This window comes from Dromiciops gliroides, chromosome 1 (assembly GCF_019393635.1).
Source record: "Dromiciops gliroides isolate mDroGli1 chromosome 1, mDroGli1.pri, whole genome shotgun sequence".
NCBI lineage: Eukaryota > Metazoa > Chordata > Mammalia > Microbiotheria > Microbiotheriidae > Dromiciops > Dromiciops gliroides.
The window spans coordinates 711,468,686-711,491,242 of NC_057861.1; the positions used below are offsets into that span (position 1 = coordinate 711,468,686).

A 22,557-nucleotide genomic window follows, 5' to 3' on the forward strand; every position below is an offset into this window, starting at 1 on the left:
TGCTTGTTCTACATCAGGACCTCCACACAAACACAGTCTGATTCATCTCCCTTTTTAAGATTTTGCTTTATAGTTCTGAAAATCCTTTCAGCTACTCTAAAAGAAAGGAGTCAGGAGCAGTTCGTAATAAGACTGTTGGCTGTTATCACAATGGAAAAGCTTTTAGATGAGGATTGGTATAGTGAGGACAAATTAAAACAAGGAAATAAACAAGAGGAATTAGAGCTGGAATAATGCAAGAAGAAAACCATAGATTTAGAGCCGGAAGGAGCATTAGAGATCAGTTAATCCAACCTTATTATTTCACAGATAAGGAAACTGAAGCCCAGATAGGGTGGCTTAATGTTAATAAGTATGTAGCCTTCTAAATGATTGCTTTGAAATGTATTCCACTCATTTGTGTCATAAAATTACGTTTTCTTGTAAAAAATTATGTTAAAATATCTTTGAGTTATACCTTGTGTAGTTTCCTTACCAGGTGATCCACAGAACTCACACCCTAGGGGGCAGCTAGGTGGCACAGTGGATAAAGTACTGGCCCTGGATTCAGGAGGACCTGAGTTCAAATACAGCTTCAGACACTTAACACTTACTAGCTGTGTGACCCTGGGCAAGTCACTCATTGCTCTGCCAAAAAAAAAAAAAGAAAAAAGAAAGAAAGAAAGAAAAAAAAAGAACTCACACCCTATAGTTGAGTGGATAGATTGACTACCCTCGGTTCAAGGTAAATGCTTCTGCAATTATAAGCAAAGAGCTCACAAACACCCACTGTCAATGTCAACAGGCATTTACTCTGTGCCAGGCAATATGTTAAGTCCTGAGGATGCAAAAAAAAAAAAAAAGGCAAAAGATGTGTCTGCGACAGGGAGTTCACTTTATCTTGGGAGAAATAACGTGCAGATAACTATGCAAGTGAAGGAGAGAGTCATGATGGCAGAGAAACAGAAAGTAGACTGAGCTCTGCTTTCTTCTTCTATCCCAACTCTTCCCAACAGTTCAAGAAAATGCACTAGGTTAGATCTTTATTAGGAAATCCAAGAAAAATCACAGTGAATAATTTTCAAGTTCATGTTCATGTTGACTTAGGGAGATAGACAGAGAGGTTTATGGACACTGGGGATAGGGTTTATCCAGGAGCCTGCCACATTGAGAATTCCAGTAAAGGAAAAAATCTGTATACCAGAGCAGGAAGATGTCCTAGATCCAGTGCAGAGGGACCTAAACTTACCTAAAATTCAGAAACAGGTGCCACTTGGCGACTCTAGCACTCATTACCCAGTTAAAGGGCACAGACTCAGAGCTTATTGAGAGGGGACTTGTACCTAGGCATGTTGTTCCCAGGTGAGGAATAGCCACAGATTCTCACTGTGTACCAAGCAAGGAGCTGTGTTCTGAAGCAAGGAGCTGTGTGATTCAAACCCCAGGAGCAGAATGGGCTCCCAGTTCTAACTTTAAGCCTATTCTGAAACTTGAAGAGGTATAATAGGGCAGGAATATGAAATTAAAGAGAAATCTATAGTTCTGTCTTTCTGAGTCAGTAGAACTTTTCAGATGGCTGATAGTGACTGAGTCTAGCAGCTATCTCCTGTAACTCCACCCAGGGCAAGCTCCCAGACATGTGGCTCAGACATAAACCCATGTCATAAACTTAGAGAGATCACATTGGGGTGGGAGGAGGCCCAATAATACTTTGCCCTGGATCAGATCACTTTGGCAGTAATGAAGGTTTACAGGTCCCCAGACTCAGTCACCCTTGAGATTCTGGAATAGTACAACACTCACTACCTTTATAAAGCAGTTGCAAGATCAGCCCACACATAATCTCCAAAAGAGCATGAAGTATTCAGAGCCCAACCCTAGCACACAGACCAAATTTAGGAAGTAGGTTGAAAAAATGAGCAAACAAAAAAAAAAGCCCACTTTAAAAAACAAAGAAACCCTATTATGATGATAGGGAAACTCGAGGCACAAACCCAGGAGAAGATAGTGACACCAAAATATATATTAAAAAACCCTTCAAGTCCCCTTAACCCCCATAGCTAGAGTATAAGTTCAATTAAAAAAAATTCTGGAAGAGATGAAGAATTTGAAAAAAATAAAGTGCTTTTGTAAATGGAATGAAGGTGCTACAACTGAGGACTATTGGAAAGGAATTAACAACTTGCCATAAGAGGTACAAAACCCTGATCAAGGAACAAACTCCTTGAAAATTACAATGGATCAAATAGAAGATAACTCCATGAGACAACAAAGATTATTAAAAAGAATGTGAAAATGGAATAAAATATAAGGTATCTTAAAGCAAAAACAATGGATCTATAAAACAGATCAAGGAGACACAATTTTAGAATCAATGAAATCCATGACCACAAAAAGGCATTGTAGTTAAAGAAATCTTAAAAGAAAATTGTCCAAATCTCTTAGAACCAGAGGATAATGTAGAAATAGAAAATTCACTGTTCACCTCTTGAAAGAAACCATAAAATGAAAACTTCCAGGAACGTTATAACCAAAGATAACCAAGATCCAGAATTTCCAAGTCAAAAAAACAAACCAAAACAAACAAACCTGCAATTAGTCAAAAAGAAAGAATTTAAGCACCAACATAAGCCATAGTCAGAATCCCATATGATTTAGGAGCTATCATTCAAAAGGAATGGAAAACTTGGAATATGATATTCTACAACAAAGAATAACTTACCCAGCAAAACTGAATATAATCTTACAGAAGAAAAAAACACAGATCTTTAATGAAATAGAGGTCTTCCAAACATTCCTGATGAAAATAATAGAGCTGCATAGAAACTCTGAAGTGCAAATACAGGAATCAAGGAAAACTTAAAAAGTTAAAGCTAATAATACCCCTACTACAAACATTCATAGTTAAGCAAAATAAATTTGTGCATTGGCCATGTTCCAAAAATAATACATTTCAATGTGCACTCTGTGTCCTTCACTCCTCTATCAGGAGGTGGGTATCATGTTTCATCATTAGTCCTCTGGAATCATGATTGGTCATTATACTGTTCAGAGTTTCTAAATTTTCAAAGCTGTTTATTTTTACAGTATTGTTGTTGTAGGGCCCAAATTTATTATATGGAGCATTAATTGGGTGACTCGCCTAAATATTGGGGTCCCGGAAATAATGAGGGACCTCTAGGTTCAAAGCTCCCTCCCCTCTGAACTGCACTTTTAGATATTTCCCCCAGGCCAATAAGAAAGGAGCCTTACAGCTTCTTTTCCACAAAAGGATCAGATTTTATTACTTGGGAATTAAACAACAAAGGTGAAATTAATTAAAATCAAAGATAAGGAAATAGGGAAAAAGAAATACAGATAAATTCTCCTAACTCTAACCAAAGTCTATACAATCTCCAGATCATTTTCAATTAAGCTAATTCAAAGGAATGCAAGGCTTTTGTGTTCACTCACCACACTTGGGACATCTGCTACTTTCTTGCAACACCAGGAAGACCGAGGAGAGAGAGAGCCGGAGCAAGAGTGTTCCAGAAGCAAATCCAGCCTCCCCTCAGTGAGCATTCAATCTTCCTCCCCCAAAAGGGGAGGTCCTTCAAAAAGCTGCCTATGGAGAGGTTTCTCCTTCTGACCTCAGTAGCATATGTAACTTCAGGGTGAGCCAGATGTGGCCCTTCCCAAACGAGACAGCTAAACTCCAATAATTTTTACCACATTGTAATATAAGTTTTCCTCCTGGTTCTGATCACTTCACTCTGCATAATTTTATATGTCTTCCCAGGTTTCTCAGAAACCATTCCCTTCACCATTTTTTAAAAAAAATAAAAGTATTTTATTATTTTCCAGTTACATGTAGAGATAGTTTTCAACATTTGTTTATATAAGATTTCCGATTTCAAATTTTTTCTCCCTCCCTCCCCTCCCTCCCCCCCCTCCCCTAGACAGCAGGTAACCTAATATAGGTTATATATACATAATAACATTAAACATATTTCTGCATTAGTCATGTTATAAGAGAAGAATCAGAACAAAAAGGAAAAACCTCAAAACAGAAATACAACAGCACCCAAAACAAAAGAAATAGTATGGTCCAATCAGCATCCATATTTGAAAGTTCCTTTTTTTTTCTTTTCTGGATTTGGAGAGCCTTTTCCATCATGAGTCCTTTGGAACTTTCTTGTACTATTGGATTGGTGAGAAAAATCTAGTCTATCACAGTTGATTAACACATAATGTTGATGATAATGTGTATAATGTACTTCTGGTTCTGCTCATCTCACTCATCATCAGTTCATGCAAGTCCTTCCAGGTTTCTCTGAACTCCTCCTGCTCATCGTTTCTTACAGCACAATGGAATTCCATTACATTCATATACTACAACTTGTTCAACCATTCCCCAATTGATGGGCAACCCCTCAATTTCCAATTCCTTGCTACCACAAAAAGAGCAGCTATAAATATTTTTGTACATGTGGGTCCTTTTCCCGTTTTTATGATCTCTTTGGGAAAAAGACCTAAAAGTGGTATTGCTGGGTCAAAGGGTATGCACAGCTTTATAGCCCTTTGGGCATAATTCCAAACTTCTCTCCAGAATGGTTGGATCAGTTCACAGCTCCACCAACAATGCATTAATGTTCCAATTTTTCCACAGCGTCTCCAACATTTATTATTTTCCTTTTTTGTCACATTAGCCAATCTGATAGGTGTCAGGTGGTACCTCAGAGTTGTTTTAATTTGCATCTCTCTAATCAATAGTGATTTAGAGCATTTTTTCATATGGCCATAGATAGCTGTGATTTCTTCATCAGAAAACTACCTGTTCATATCCTTTGACCATTTATAAATTGGGGAATGACTTGTATTTTTATAAATTTGACTCATTTCTCTTTTTTATTTGAGAAATGAGGCCTTTATCCAAGATATTTGTTTCAAAAATTCTTTCCCAGTTTTCTGCTTCCCTTGTAATCTTAGTTACATTACTTTTGTTTATGCAAAAGCTTTTAAATTTTATATCATCCAAATGACCTATTTTACATTTTGTTTTACTCTCTATATCTTCTTTGGGCCTAAATTCTTCTCTGCCCCTTAATCTGACAGATAAACAATTCCATACTCTCTTGCTTATGGTATCATCCTTTATGTGTAAATCCCCTACCCATTTTGACCTTATTTTAGTATACAGTGTGTGATATTGGTCTATACCTAGTTTCCGCCTTACTGTTTTCCAGTTTTCCCAGCAGTTTTTGTCAAATAATGAGTTTTTGTTCTAAAAGCTTGGATCTTTGGGTTTATTGCATACTAGATTAATATAGTCATTCAATACAGTGTAATTTCTATATATTCTATTCCCCTGATCCACCTCTCTGTTTCTTAGCCAGTACCAGATTGTTTTGGTAATTACCATTTATAATACAGTTTGAGATCTGGTACTGCCAGACCATCTTCTTTTGCAGTTTTTCATTGTTTCCCATGATATCCTTGAACTTTTGTTTTTCCATATAAATTTTGTTATTATTTTTTCTAGGCTCTATAAAATATTTTTGATAGCTTGATTGGTATAGCACTAAATAAATAAATTAACTTAGGTAGGATTGTCATTTTTATTATATTCACTCTATCTACCTAATAGCAATTAATATTTTTCCAATCGTTTAGATCTGACTTTATTTCTGTGAAAAATGTTTTGTAGTTCTGGTCATATAGTTGCTGTATTTGTCTTGGCAGATAGACTCCCAAATATTTTACATTGGCTGCAGCTATTTTAAAAGGAATTTCTCTTTCTGTCTTTTGTTGCTGGACTTTATTCATATTTTCTCTATATATATTCTATATTAATATATAGAAATGCTGATGATTTTTATGGGTTTATTTTATATCCTGCAACTTTGCTAAAGTTGTTAATAATTTCTTCTTATTCCTTTTAATTAGATCTATTTTTTATTTTGCTTTGACTGAGATCATGATTGCTACGCCTGGCCTTTTTTTTTTTTTTTACTTCAGCTGAGGGGCAATGGATTCTGCTCTAGCACCTTATTTAAACTCTGTTTCTCTGTTTCAGGTATATTTCCTGTAAACAACATATTGTTGAACTCTGGTTTCTAATACATTCTGTTATCCACTTCTGTTTTATGGGTAAATTCACCTCATTCACATTTACAGTTATGGTTACTAACTGTTCATTTCCCTCTATCTTATTTTCTTCTGATTATCCTTCTCTTGCTTTTTACCCTGTCTTTCACCTAAAGTTTGTTTTGCTTTTGACCACTACCTTCCTTTATTTATCCTTCCTTTTATCACTCCCATTTTCTCTTATCCCCTTCTACTTCTCCTTCCCTCTTGGGTAAGATAGATTTTTATACCCAGTTGAATGTATATATATATATATATATATATCCTCTTCTTTGAACCAGTTTAGATGTGAGTAAGGTTCAAATATTCCCTGCCACCCTCACTATTTTCCCCTAAAAAAAGCTCTTCCTTGTGTACCTCTTTTATGTGAGATAATTTCCCCAATTATTTCTCTTTCTTCTCCCTACTCACTTCTCCCAAAGCATTTCTCTTTCTCCTTCATCCAGTTTTTAGATCATCCCAACATAATGAACTCTTATGCCTTCTGTCTATGTAGGATCCTTTTTTACTGCCCTAATAATGATAAAGTTCTTAGAAGTTACACATAGCATCTTTCCATATAGGAATGTAAATGGTTTAGGTCCCTTATGATTACTTTTGTTTTGTTTTGTTTTGTTTTAGTGAGGCAATTGGGGTTAAGTGACTTTCCCAGGGTCACACAGGTAGTAAGTGTTAAGTGTCTGAGGCCAGATTTGAACTCAGGTACTCTTGACACCAGGGCCGGTGCTCTATCCACTGCGCCACCTAGCTGCCCATGATTACTTTTTAATGTTTACATTTGTATGCTTCTATTGAGGCTTATATTTAAAAATCAAAATTTCTATTCAGCTATGGTCTTTTCATCAGGAATGCTTAAAGGTCCCCGATTTAATTAAACATTCATTTTCCACCCTTGAAGGATAATACTCAGTTTTGCTGGGTAGGTTATTCTTGGTTGTAATCCCAGATCTTTTGCCTTTCAGAATATAGTCTTCCAAGAGTTCTGCTCCTTTAACATGGTAGCTGCTTAATCTTGTGTGATCTTGACTGTGGTTCCATGGTATTTTGTTGTTGTTGTTGTTGTTTGTTTGTTTCTGGCTGCTTGAAGTATTTTCTCTTTGACCTAGGACCTCTGGAATTTGGCTATAATATTCCTGTGAGTTTTCATTTTGGGATCTCTTTTAGGTGGTGATTCATAGATTCTTTCAATTTCTATTTTACCCTTTGGTTCTAGGATATTGAGGCAGTTTTCCTTGATAGTTTCATGAAAAATAGTGTCTAGGCTCTTTCTTTGATCATGGCTTCCAGGAAGTCCAATAACTGTTAAATTATCTATCCTTGATCTGTTTTCCAGGTCAGTTGTCCAATGAGAGATTTCCCATTTTTTTCCTATTTTTTCATTCTTTTAACATTGTTTTATAATTTCTTGATGTCTCATGGAGTCATTAGCTTCCCATTACCCAATTCTAATTTGTAAGGAATTATTTTTTTCATCCAACAAGACACCACAACTTTGTTGATAGAAACAATACGAATCTCAAATCAGGTTGCATTTAATCTTCTCTAAAACACTGAAAAATGTCTTTGTCTCCAGATTGTTACATCATCAATTCCATAATAGCATTTATAATATCATTACTGTTCTTTAGGGCTCAGACATCCTTTGCTTTGGATACATTTGCTTGAGGGATGACCAATTCTGTGTCCTTAACTTCCACACCTGTTTTGTCAACCTCTTCTTCTTCACTTTCTTGTACAGTTGGAGTTTTTGTATTTTCCTGTAAGTTTGAAACAGCTTCACCCTGAACTTTGAATTTTTTTTAGCAGCAGCTAGCTGTGCCTGCTGAGAGAATTCATCAATCTTGGCTTCCCCAAAGACGGTGTAGGTATCTGAAGCTGGGCTCTTGTAGACATCTGACTTTGTGATGACAAAGAGGATATTCTTAGATTTCTGGATGGTGACTCTAGTAACCCCTGTTACTTGTCGAAGTCCCAGTTTGGACATAGCCTTTCATGCTTTCTTTTCACTTTGACTCTGTTTTGCTTCACTCACTGATTCCTCATCGATTTTAGTAGCTGCTGCCAGTGGTCATGTTGTGTGGTTGCCTGTGTAGAATCCTGTTCCTCAAGCTCTGGTACTGATTTATCATTGTCAGATTCTGTTCCAGACCCTGTCTCAGCCTGGGCTTGTGGCAACTCTTGCTCTGTGGCTGGGACGGTTTCTGTTGCTTTGCTGGGCATTTTGTGAGAGGAATGTGGGTCCAAAACGGCTGCAGAAAGAGATCTGGAGTAAGTGTGACCAGCCCCTGCTGGGGCGGAAACTTGAATTATTTTCTTCAGTGATCTTTCCTACCTCTTTTATCACTTGGCCAATTTTGGGTATTTTTAAGTCTTAGTTTCTTGAGTATTTTTTTTTGTTTCTTTTACCAAAATGTTAATTGTCTTTTCATCATTTTCTTCCCTTGCTTTCATTTATTTGTCCAACTTTCCTTTACCATTATTATTTTATTAAAAATTTGTTTTTTTAGTCTTTTCAGGATTTTTTGTTGGGCTAGTATTCTAACCTCTTATCAGCTCTACCACTCCAGAACTGAGGCATTATTTTAAAGTTGTTTAAAGGGGAATATTTAGAGAGTTCCGCTAAGTGCTTTTTCTACTTCAACATCTTAGGTCTGCTCCTGATTTTTGCTAATTGAAAAAAAATTAATTTAAGAAAAAAATCCCCAACCAAACAACAATAACAAAAACAACTATGGACATACAAGACAAGGCAAACTGGAGGTAATATCAAAATGAAGGCAGTAGCATTAAAAAGGACTAGAAAAGGGACTTCTTGCAAAAGGTGGGACTTTGAATGAAACTTGAAGGAAACCAGGGAATCTGGAAGGCAAATGTGAGGAGGGAGAGTTTTCTGGGTATGAGGGACAGTCAATGAAAGTATGTAGAATAGGAAGTCCTCATAGGCACATTGAGGAAGCTGCGCATGTTAGGAGGAGCATCAGGCCTATGTTGAAGCATGACAAAAAGATTTCCTTAATACAGACTGCCAAGAAGGGTATATGAATGAATCAAAACTTATTGCAAGAGCTTTGAGAATATATGGACATAGACAGCCCTCTTTTGATCTTCTCTGTGGCAAATATGAGGAACAGTAAAGTGAAGAATATTAGGAGTTCCTGGAAACACAGTCAGATTGTCTTTGGCAAGAACAAGGTTATGATAGTAGCTTTGGGCCAAGGTCCAACTGATGAGTATAATGACAGCTTATATCAGGTCAGTAAGAAGCTGGGAGGTGAGGACAGTCTTTGGTTTACCAACAGAACTAAGAAGGAAGGAAATGAGTGGTTCAATAAATACACAGAGATGGACTATGTCTAGGCTGAGGACAACACAACACTCACTGTCAGCCTAGAGATTGCTGGATCTCCTTAATGGCCTCAAGAAAGGTGTCATGACACTAATTTCTGACTACAAATGTATAAAGAGGGAAATGTGCTCACCCCTGAGCAGGCCTGAGTCAGTAGCATCTGGAAAGGAGCAAGGACATCATATGAAGGGAGTAATCCACAGTTGGGACTTGACAAGGCATAAGTTATGGTGTTCAAAGGGGTATTACTATGTATATTGAAGTCCCCTAGTATGAGGATATAAATTATGAAGAAGAGGAAACTGTACCAGGCACTAAATTCCTTGAAGAGAGTGTTCTGGGGGATCAGTAGATAATAGCTACCCAAATCTTGATTGGGTGATAAATAGGGATTGAATGAACCTCAAAGGAGGAGAGATTACTGAATGAGAATGGTAGAGGGACAGTTTGGAAGTGGCAGTGGAGAGCAGGCTATTCTAACTCCCCCACCATGACTATTGAGTTAGTTGGGGGTATGAGTATAAGGGCAACCAGTACCCTAAAGTGTGATCATGAAGTCTGTGTCATCAGGAGGGAACTAGGGCTCAGAGAGTACAAGAAGGTAGAGGAAGTGAGAAAGGAAAATGTTTTAGATAAAAACATTTCTTAACTATGGAGCAGGCATTTCAGGGAGCACAGTGGAAGGAGTGGGTAAATCTGGGGTAGGACATTGGTGGGGTTAGGTTGAAAGGGATGGAAATAAGAGGGTGTTCAGTGAGGGACAGGGAATGGAGTTTATACAATGAAAACTAAGGGCTCAGAATGACTGAAATAGGGAGAGTGTGATGAGATGGGACAATGTTCACCACTATGAATCAATGAACTAAACTTTAATAAAATGCCAGTTGACTCAATTAGCTCAAAGCAAAGGAAGTTACTGAGATGGCATCATAACAACAGTAGTGATAAAACATATTCTTCCTAAACCCAAGGCTCATTCTTCCATAAATATATACAATGTCACTAAAACCATAGGTACCTACACTGTGTTTCCTGCCCCTAATTTAATATAGTCCAGTGGGCACTTCCTACCTTTCCAATTTTTTTTTTTTGTGAGGCAGTTGGGGTTAGGTGACTTGCCCAGGGTCACACAGCTAGTAAGTGTTAAGTGTCTGAGGATGGATTTGAATTCAGGTCCTTCTGAATCCAGGGCCAGTGCTCTATCCACTACACCACCTAGCTGCCCCCTTTCCAATATTCTTACACCATATGCACTCTACAATCCTGCTCTGTGGTTCATTTGCTGGTCCTCAGATATGGCTCTCTTTATCCCTTCTCTGTATCTTTGCAGTTGGCTGCCCCATATGCCACACAACACAATTATTAGTTTTGTGGGATCATGGATTGGGACAGGAAGGGAGGGAGTAGAAGAGAGAGTTACATCTTCATCCTTCCTTTGAAGAACTCCTAGAAGCAAAGTTGCCTGCATGAGTTGATCATTTCCATAACTGTTTTCCAGTTTCTTCTTCTTTTTTTGAAGCACTCATCTTGTTGTCTTTTAAACATAAGACTGTTTCTCGGAATTCAATTACCCACTGAGTCTCAGTGTCTTCCATGTGACTTCATGCCTCTAGCAGTAATCCATTCAATAGTCCCCTAACTGGCAACTAGGCAGCCTTAACTCGTGGGCTCAGTAACCTGCCTTATTTTCTAAGCATGACTCATTGTTAGAAACTGATTCAGGCCCTAATGGAGATCCTAATCACTTCCATCGATTCTCTAAAGTCTTTAAACCCCATGCCATTCTGGTCTAGTGATTCAGGTCTTTTAAAAAGTGATTTAGGACATTCTGGACTTGCCCTAATCTGATGACCTTCCCACCAATGAAAGAGGTTAAAACTCACTGCTTCTACCTCTTTTGTTATTGTTGAGTATTGACTTCCTATTGAAGAAGGAGGCCATGGCTATTGTACTGAAAGCTGATCCTTCTGTCTTCTTTGATGTCTCTGCTGCCAAGTGGAAGGTGTCATTTGTTTTGGTCTCCCATTTGAGACATCAGAGTAGCTTACCATCATCCTTAGAAATTAGTCATTTTCCTCTGTTGGTTATTTAGGACCTTTATGTGATTACCCTTCAGAGACTGGGTGGTAACAGATTTTAAAGCTTGGAAGCTTGGACAAGGAGAATGAAAGGATAAGTGGAAACTAGAATTATAGGTGGGGCTATGGGACAGAAAACAGACAAGTGATCAGGCAGGTATTGGAGATCTCAGCAGGAACCATCTAGAATCAAGTGAGCAGTCAGCACAGAACCAGTAACTGGGATGCTTTGAAAGTATGGTAACATCTGCTTTAGCTGGGAAGTCACTTGAGGTAGAACCAGTCCCATGACCTGCAATGGGAGCAGAGGTTCATAGAATTCATGGGTTCATAGGAGCTGGAAAGGATCTTAGACACCCTGCATTTGTACAAAGGGTCAAGATCTACCAGTAGGAAATCACAGTAGAAATTCAAACCCAAGTCCTTTGACTTTGATTGCAGCTCTCCTGCCCCTGAACCACATCAGATGATCCATGTAAGGGGAATGTACCACTGTCCTAGGTCCCAGGGGGAACCTCTGCCTGCTAATTAATATTCTTCCAATCATACTCTGAGTATCCTTGGGAAGAAGCCTGAAGCTTTGGAATGGGGTAGAATCAGAAGTAGGAAGTGAGAGCTCTGTGGCAACCCCAGGGAAAAGAGCAGGCTCTCCTATGAAAGATGGTAGGGGGGATGGGGCATTGGGCTCATCTTCCTGGTGTGACCAGGAGGTCACTTACTGACCGGAGTTCAGGGCAAATTCTGACAACAGAAGTTGGTTCTGTTGGTTAGCCCTCCTCGGACTTTCCCTCAGTTGGTTTTGAAATGATTTTACTTCTGAAATTATAATTAAAGGAAAAACTAGTCCTATGTAGCATTAGGTGTTGTTCTTACCATGCCGGGGTCACATAGTCAGGATGTGTCAAAGGCAGGACTCAAACCTGAGTTTCTCCAAGTCTTTCTCTAGTACACCATGATGCCTCTTGCAATAACATCTGAAAGTATTATTATCTGTAGTTCACACATGAGGGAACTGAGATTCAAACTGCTTAAGTGATTTCTCTATGATTTCACAGATAATAAGGGCAGGAGTTGGGATTTGAACTCAGGCCACCTGACTAAGTATTTCTACTTCATAGACCTGAAAATTTTGTCAAACTGAATTTCCCATTGGGTTTCAAGTATCACTTTCTAAGCCCTGCATCTGCTGCTTATCTGTATCATGGTGAGTGATTCGTCACCAACACCCTTTCTGGGTTAACTGGCATCCCACAATCTCACTGCTCAGGGATCAGCAAAACATCTCCATTTTTGAGAGGTTGGGGGATTTGTCTTGGCCTGGCCTTTCATCCTATCTGTGGGAGACCTGCTCTTTTCTCTGGGGTCATCATAGAGATCTCACTTCCTATTTCTGATTCTACTGAGTTTCAAAGCTTCTTTTTCACAAGGATACTCATGTCTTATGGTTTGAAGAATATTAGCAGGCAGAGCTTCTTCTGGGGCTCAGGGAATTGGTATGTATTCCCTAGTCTCTGTGTTTAAAAGAAGTATCATTTGGGGCAGCTAGGTGGAGCAGTGGATAAAGCACCAGCCCTGGATTCAGGAGTACCTGAGTTCAAATCCGACCCCAGACATTTGATACTTACTAGCTGTGTGACCTTGGGCAAGTCACTTAACCCCCATTGCCCCACAAAAAAAAAAGAAGTATCATTTTGGGAAGTGGTTCAGGGCATAAACCAATAGAGGAACTAAAGAAATTTGTGTGCATGCTATTAATAGCAACCCCGTAAGTCCCCCTTTCAATAAGGGGAAATGATTAGGATAGTATCTTTCCCCTTTCCTACATACCTCTTATACTGTTCCTTTATGACTTCTAACTTTTCAAGGCTACCCCATGTTCAGTTACAATAGATTTTCCCCCACAGATTGATTGGGGGCACAGGTAGAATGAGAAAGAGAGGTACTGATGAACATATAGCAAGATTTCCCCTGGGCTGCTAACATTCAGAAATGAGCCTGGATCTTGAATCTCCCTGAATTTCACTCTGCAAGCTGAGATTTACACTTCCCCTCTCATCACTTGACACCATGTTGGAAATTTTACCCTTAAAGACTGAATCCTTTGCATCTTGAGGTCTTTTGATTCTTCCCACAAAAAAATTTACATTTATATTTACTTACTTTACAGTGAGAAGGGAAAGGAATATGGTGTAGTGAAAAGAGGTCTGATTTGGAATCAGAAGATGAGTTCCAATCCTCACTCTGGTTCTTGCTACTTGGGTGACCCTGAGCAAGTCACTTCTCATTGGACCCAATTTTTTCCTTTGTAAAATGAGGCCAAAAATATAAGGTCTAAGCACTTATCAGAAATACTGCCTATTTATTATAAAATAAAAATACTTAGCCATTATTCTGGATAAAAGAACTTTGCTCTAGAATCATGACCTCTAACTTTTGACTTTGGAAATCATCCAGTCCAAGGTCCTCATTTTATAGAGGAAGAAACATCTGTTCATACTAACTTTTAGCCTTTTGTTCTCTCTGTTTCCTGTTCCTTTCCAGTAGTCACTCCTCCTAAATCTGAGAATAATCATGTATTTTATTCTTCCTCCCCTGCTCTTCTTCACCCTACCTGTCCATGCACCTGACTCAAAAATCACATGAAAGAAGTGATGACTGATTTGTTTTAATGTAAAGAATGATGGATTCAGATACTTTGTAGCTGTGTGTTCTTGGACAAGTCAATCTCTAGGTGTTTCTTTTCACCTGTGAAGTGGGGTTAAAGCTATTTATGTGATTTACCTCACAGGGTTGTTGGGCAAAAGACCCTTTTTAAAGGTTTATGATTTATTCAAATATGTTTTATGGTCATATGGGGTAGTAAATGGGAGTGTCATGCCACTGTTCTGTTTGTTGGAGAAAACTGTTGCTGCTGTCTAACTGATGATGTAGTCAAAGGAGTTCCTCCATCTTGTGGCTGGAATGCATTATATAGGTGATGCTACCCTATCTCCCCTTGGGATCTCTCCTCCTCCTGTGGCTTTAATTCTCTTCATGGAGATGATGCCCAAATCTTATTCATCTGCCCCCAGTCCTTTGTATTACCATAGACGGAATGCTGGATTTGGAATAAAAGGTTCAGCATTTGAAGCTCATCCCAACACCTTATATACCTTGGGCATTTCACTTATGATCCTTGCATCTCACATTTTTCATTTGTAAAATGGAGGGTTTGGGCTTGGTGACCTCTAAAGGTCTGAATCTATGCTCCTATAAGCCTGTAATTTCTTCTAAACTCTAACATTGTATTACCTTCTGCCAGCTGGACAGCTCTACTTGGATTTCCCACCAGTGTCTTAAATTCAACATATTCCAAAATATACCTTGCCCTGATTCCAACTTCCCTCTTTCTTTTGAAGTTATCACTATTCTTCCAGTTACTTAAAATTGAAACTTTAAAAATCTTCTTTGGGGGGGCAGCTAGGTGGCGCAGTGGATAGAGCACCGGCCCTGGAGTCAGGAGTACCTGAGTTCAAATCCGGCCTCAGACACTTAACACTTACTAGCTGTGTGACCCTGGGCAAGTCACTTAACCCCAATTGCCTCACTAAAAAAAAAAAAAAATCTTCTTTGATGGCTTCTTTTCCCCCATTCCTCATATCCAGTCACTTGCTAGGAAATGACCTCTGCCATATCTCTTGTATCTACTCTCTTTTTCCACATTCACTATCTTGGTTAAGATCCTTTTAACTCTCATTTGTAATCACATTTTAACTGGTGTCCCTGTCTCCTCTCTTTTTCCAGTTTTAATTAATTCTTCACATGATTGCTAAAATATATTTCTAATGGATAGAGCCTTCTGGACCATTCTCAAGTCCCTAAGGTACAGTCTATTAGACTTCCCCAGTGGCTCTTTTTTGGGAAGCAGGAGGAGATGTCTTAAGTATAGGCAGAGTAGGTGATTGAGTCCATCTATCATCTATCATCCATCTATCTATCTATCTATCTATCTCATCCATTCATCCAATCTATCATTGGGATCTGTAATTTGATTAGTGTGAGGAAAGTACCTTCTATTAATGTAGATTGGCACCAACTTTACATTCATAGTCTTAGGGAGTTGACTGGAACACTAAGAAGTTAAATGATTTGCCCAGGATCACATGTACAGTATGTCTCATACAAATGTGTCTCATGGTTATAAATTAAGGAGGGTCAGAAACACCCTGCCTGTAAGATAGTAATCCAAGCATCAAAGGAACCACAATCAAAGCTGCTCTTCCACTCCTAAAACTAAGATATGCATGACTATCAAATGTTGTCTCTCATGATAGTGTGATAATGGAATTTGGCAGACACCCAGGGGTCCCACCTGATTGATTTAGTATTGTTTGAATTGGATGAGAATGAGAAACTGACTAAGTACCTACTTGGGAATGATTAGATATAGGCCACATCTGCCCTGCCCTGAGTGCCGTATACTGCTGACATTAGCAGGGGGACCACTCTCAGCCATGTAACTTGAAGGACCTCCCTTTCAGGGGAGGGAGAGAAAAAGTAGAAAAGGGAACGCTCACTCAGAGGGGCTCTCTTTCCTGTTGGTGAGCTTCTGAAAGCAGACTAGAGAGGGACTGCACACCTGACTCCCATAGAAACTATGGATCCCAGGTGGTGAATTAATAGAAATAAGGCCAGCTCTTTGAATTAACTGAGCTGGAAGCAAGTTTGGGGATTGAGTCAGTCTTTGCTAGAGCCAGGGAGTTTATCCATTTTTTTCTTCCCCTCTTCCCTTGTCACTGGCTTTATTAACATTACCTTTGTTGTATATTTTATTCCCATTAATAAAACCTGATTTGTTTGTGAAAAAGAGGCTGTTAATCTCTTTTTTATTAGCCTGGGAGAAATAACTAAAAAAGGCAGTTTGGAAGAGAGGAAACTTTGGACCTAAAGGTCCCTTATTAAATTTGGCCCTTACAATAGAATGTAAGTCCATGAGAGCAGGGACTTTTTTTTTAGTGAGGCAATTGGGGTTAAGTGACTTGCCCAGGGTCACACAGCTAGTAAGTGTTAAGTGTCTGAGGTCGGATTTGAACTCAGGTACTCCTGACTCCAGGGCTGGTGCTCTATCCACTGTGCCATCTAGCTGCCCCAAGAGCAGGGACTTTTAAAAGTCTTTAAAAATAAATAGTATCTAACTCAGTGCTTGACACCTGGTAGGTGCTTATTAAATACTTGTTGATTGATGCTGGTTAACAATCCCAGTCTAGATGATCCCATTTGATTGAACAGACACTTATCAAATACATGTGAGGGAAGGATTATATTAGTTTCTGGGGATAGAAAGGTACAAAATGTCAGTTTCTGCCTTCAAATCCTTTATAGTCTAATAGGGATGAATAAGATGTCTTCCATCTGGAACTTTGACATGAATTTTGAGTACCCTTTATTATCTGTGTTTGTCCTCTTAGTGCTATAAGAGGTAACAGAAATGATGAATAAGAAGAATCCTATTGTCAAAAAAGGTTGTTTGTGGGTAGGAGGTAGATTCTGGTAAAGCCAGGCCTCTTCAAGATCCAATTGGAATTTTTTTCTAAGCAGAGGACTTGATCCTCTTTGATGACCTATTGCTCTCAACAAGAGAATATATGAATTTTTCTGAACACCTTTACCCATAGAGAAAAAGGCATTGGTTACATGAAAGCATTTTGGCTTTTTGTACTAAGGCTTTTGGCTTTTTGCTGTACTAAGGAAACAAAAGGCTCTAAACCACATTTATGGGACTGTAATTGATCTCTTCTTTCCTGTGATTCTGAACTCCTTGGAAAGTAGAAAAGATAATGTCTTCTCAGTGCGCACTGATTGCTAATGGGAGATCCAGTGGTTCAGCCATTTGTGTAGGATCATCTGAATAGCATTTCCCCATATTTCCTTAACAACAATAGGTTTAGGATAGTCATTGGTGTCAGACAGAGGTGGATGGACCTTCAGTCCAGCTGCTAAAGCAATATTTCCAAAGTGTAGCTATAACTGTTACTCCTCAACTCTATGCACTCCAGTGGCTCCCTATTAACTTTGGTTTTTTTGTCATTTAAAACTCTTTACATCCTATTTGTCATTTAAAACTCTTTACATCTTAGTTCCAAACTATGCATTACTCTCTTTAGTATAAATTACTCTCTTATTACACATTTTTCCTTTTCAAGCATTTTCCCATCTAACTAACTGGCCTTTTTTCAGTTTCTTGCATATGGTACTCTATTGTCACTTTGCATTACCTGTCTCCTGTGTCTGGAATTCACTTCTTCTTCACTTTCATCTCTTGGAACCCCTCATTTCCTTCAAAGCTCAAGAGCAAATTCCTATGTGATCTCTTATTAGGGTCTCCCCAAATAACTTGTATTTATGTGGTATATGTGACATATGTGTATGTGTGATTTCCCCTGATAAAATCTAAACTCTTTGAGGGCAGGGACTGACCAATTTGTCTTATTTTACAATCCACAGAAGTGTCTGGTACAGAGTAGATATTTGACAAATACTTATTGATAGATTGGTCAGAGACTTTGAATTCTCACATGAGGTTGCCATTAGGATAAACAAGAGGGTAGTCCCCTCCTCTATAAAGTGAGGGGACCAGATTAGATCATCTCTACAATTCTTTTTTAGCTCTAAATCCTCTGGTTCTAAACAGCAGAGGGCTGAAGATTTCTATTATTGCATCTACCCAAGGAATGGTTGATGAACAAGCAGTGAAAAGGGGCATAGAGGTTGTAGGTATGTGCAAAAGGCAATGGCTGGCTCTCTTTTAGTATTTGTGGCTAGAAATGTGGGGAAAATTAAGAATACTGACAATAAGAATACAGGCTATGAATGAACCACAAAGCCTCTCTTAATTTTTTGACTCTGCCCATTGGTTCTTCTGACTTAGTATAAAGGGTGCTTTTGCCCAACCCCAAAGCAATATGTCTGGGGAAGGATTAACCATGTCAAAAACACCGTAAGCTATTTTATGAAAAGAAAATCATGCTGAAGCAAAAGGATTAGTGTCTTCAAGGTGGCTTATTAAGGTCAAAGACTCAGCAATTTGAAAGGACAAATTATGGGTAGATAGAAAATAACTTGCTGACCCACAGAGAAAGAACCCTCAGATGTTGGGACAATGATTATTTTTAAATGCTCAGCATTGAGGAAATTGTCTAAGATAGGCACTGCCTCTGATAAGAACCCCACTTACTTTCCCTAACACTCGATTTGGCCAGCTGTTTTCAATTACCTTAATTTACAAAAATCTTTCTGAGCTAGGATTGGTTCCATTCAGGATAGAGGAGGCTAGGGCTGCAAACTTCTTCAGCTATTTCAGTTTTACTTGAGCCCAATGCTGGATCTCTATCCTTGCCTTTCCAATCTTGCTAACTTCTTGGTTCCTGGCTTTGCTGGATTTCTATATTCCAGTTTTAATTAGATCCTTGGATATTATCTTCACCATCCCCTTTGCTTGTCCCCTAAACTTGGAGCCATACCTCAACTTGACTTTAATATACCTGTGCATCCTAGCTTTGAATAGTCTCAACTAGACTAGTATAAGGGAAAAGCATCCTTGTTTCATCAAAATTATAGGATTTTATGGCTGCAAGGGACCTTAGTGATTATCTGATCTAGTTTCCTCAGTTTAAAGATGATGAAACTGTGAGTTGCCCAAGGTCACACACATGGAAAGAAGTACCCAAAGCTGGCATTTGAATGTAGGTCTTTTCACTCCAGAATTAGTGGTTTTTCCGTCAATAATTTATCATGCTAATTTAAAGGAATTCTTAAATGTTACCAATCTATAGTACTTTGATTATTAGGAAATAATGATATTAGGAAATAAGGGGCAGCTCAAAACCTGGAGGGGGAATTGCTTGTCACTAGTCATAGACTTATAATAAAAGCAGGAATGTAGACAGGTAGGAGGAAAAAATAACCTTACCTTCTTGACTTATCTTGGTTTTTCTCAATGCTTAGATTTCTTTGTATGACAAGCCAAAATTTAAAAAATAGTTTTTAAATTTATTTTTTCCAATTACATATAAAGATAGTTTTCAACATTCATTTTTGTAAAATTTTTAGTTTCATATTTTTCTCCCTCCCTCCCTCCCTTCTCTTCCCCTCCCAATGCCAGGAAACAACCTAATATAGCTTATTCATCATTAACGTGATTATACAATCATGTTAAACATATTTCCAGGGCAGCTAGGTGGCGCAGTGGATAAAGCATTGGCCCTGGAGTCAGGAGGACCTGAGTTCAAATCCGGCCTCAGACACTTGATACTTACTAGGTGTGTGACCCTGGACAAGTCACTTAACTCCAATTGCCTTACCAAAAAAAGAAAGAGAAAGAAAGAAAGAAAGAAAGAAAGAAAGAAAGAAAGAAAGAAAGAAAGGAAGGAAGATAGATAAAAACATATTTCCACATTAGTCATGTTGTGAGAGACAAGTCAGAACAAAAGGAAAAAAACACAAGAAAGAAGAAACAACAATAACAAAAACAACAACAAAAGTGTCATTCAGACTCCATATTTCTTTTTCTGAATGTGTAGAGCATTTTCAATCATGAGTCTTTTTGCATTGTCTTACACCATTGTGTTGCTTAGAAGAGCTAAGTCTATCACAGTTGCTCATCACCCAATGTTGTTGACACTTTGTACAATGTTCCCTTGGTTCTGCTCATTTCACTCAGCATCAGTTCATGTAAGTATTTCCAGGTTTTTCTGAAAGTTGCCTGCTCATCATTTCTTACAGCACAACAGTATTCCATCACATTCATATACCACAACTTTTTTTAGGCATTCCTCAATCGATGGGCATCCTCTCAATTTCCAATTCTTTTCCACTACATAAAGAGCAGCTACAAATATTTTTGCACGTGTGGGTCCTTTTCCCTTTCTTATGATCTCTTTAGGATATAGACTTAATAGTGGTATTGTTGTGTCAAAGGATATGCACAGTTTTATAGCCTTTTGGGCATGGTTCCAAATTAAAGAGCTAAATTTTTTATGTGGGGGTTCCTGGGGTGGGAAAAACATAGCCATGTGAACTTTCTTTTGACAGCATCCCCCAAATACGTATAGAGGCACAGGATCTCAATAAGGAAGTTATGAGACTTTCTCATCTTAAGTTTGATAGCAGTTTGGGGCAAATGTATGGATCCTCTCAACAAGAAGAAATAAATTCAAAAGTCAGACTTAGCATCAGCCTAGCAGTACTCTACCTCATTCTGGTCTTTAGCTGGGCAAAGGATGGGGAGGTATGTGGCTCATAACCTTGGCTTCTCTAGAGAACTGTTAATTCTGTCCTTATTAGGGAGAGGCTTTCTTGTTATTGCACCTTGGCAAATGGGAGCCAAGATGGTCAACAGGTACCCTAAAAGTATGAAGAGCTGAAATTGGAACATATCCAAGATCCTCAACCATGTGCCTAGCAGTGAAATACCCAGCAGTGACTGCAAGACCATCTGGGCATTATATTGCAGAGACAGAATGTCATGTGAAACTTGTAAGGAGCATGTTGGCCCAGTGAAACCAGCATGATGGAATCACCAGGAAGTTATTCTGTTGGTGGCCCTTTACCGTCAGAGATAGGAGCTGCTTCTCCACGCCCATGTCCTCCACACTTACATCTTGGTCATATGGATTGCTTAAAAGTGTGTCTCCCATGCATTGTACTAGTTATGTCTATTCTTCCCTAATGGAGTACTTATTTGTGTAAAAGGGCACCTCAGGTTTATAAAGAGAATGCTTTATTGTTACTTTTTCTTACTATGCTATTTCATCAAGTGCCTTGTCTTGAAACCTGTTTGTTCTCTCATTGACTATAAAAGTAAATATATCATTGAGGTCTAGGAGCTATGGTTTTGGGGTAGGGGTGAATCTACAGAGTATCTTCACAGTTAGGATCACTAACTGGGCATTTCTCTTCATCCTATTTTTTTCTGTTTCTCTCTCTCTCTTTCTCTCTCTCACATCTCTCCTTTATAGTCTGTTTTGCTTTTGACCACTGCCTTCCTTTATCTACCCTCCCTTTCCCTCCTACTTTCCTGCTGGGTAAAATAGATTTCTATATCTTCCCCTTTTCCCAGGGCACCTGTCTTTCCTATACTTTTTTTTTTGGTGAGGTAATTGGGGTTAAGTGACTTGCCCAGGGTGACACAGCTAGTAAGTGTCAAATGTTTGAGGCCGGATTTGAACTCAGGTACTCCCGACTCCAGGGCCAGTGCTCTATCCACTGAGCCACCTAGCTTCCCCTCCTATACATTTTTTTTTACATCATTCCAGCATAATGTATTCACTCCCATGTCTTCTGTTTATGTAGAATCCTTATAACCTCCCTAATAATGATAAAGTGCTTAGAAGATACATGTATCATTTTATCCTATAGAAAGGTAAACATTTAAACCTTATTGAGTACCTTATGGTTTTTCTTTCTTGTTTACCTTTTTCTGTTTCTCTCTCTTTTTTGTTTTGTTTTGTTTTTCAGGGCAATGATGGTTAAATGACTTGCCCAGGGTCACACAGCTAGTAAGTGTCTGAGGCTGGGTTTGAACTCAGATCCTCCTGAATCCGGGGCCTGTGCTCCATCCATGGTGCTACCTAGCTGCCCCCTTTCTGTTTCTCTTGAGTCTTATATGTGAAAGTAAGATTTTCTATTCAGCTCTGGCCTTTTCATTAGGAATGCTTGAAATTCCTCTATTTCATTAAATATTCATTTTCCCCCTTGAAGGATCATATTCAGTTTTGCTGGGTAGGTTATTCTTGGTTGTAATCCCAGCTCTTTTGTATTCTGGAATATTACAATATTGCAAGCCCTTCACTCCTTTAACATGGTAGCTGCTAAATTTTGTGTGATCCTGACATGGTATTTGAATGATTTATTTCTGGTTTCTTAAAGTACTTTCTCGTTGACCTGGAAGCTCTGCCATTTGGCTATGAAATTATTGAGAGTTTTCATTTTGTGTTTTCTTTCAGGTGGTGATTTGTGGATTCTTTCTATTTCTATTTTACCCTCTGGCTT

The 22,557-nt window shown here is 38.6% G+C and overlaps 2 pseudogenes; one reads left to right on the forward strand and one right to left on the reverse strand.

The window, feature by feature from the left end:
- Positions 1–7,682: 7,682 nt before the first annotated feature.
- On the reverse strand, positions 7,683–8,325 carry LOC122736923 (annotated as a pseudogene).
- Positions 8,326–9,090: 765 nt separating this feature from the next.
- Positions 9,091–9,600, forward strand: LOC122736924 (annotated as a pseudogene).
- Positions 9,601–22,557: the final 12,957 nt, after the last annotated feature.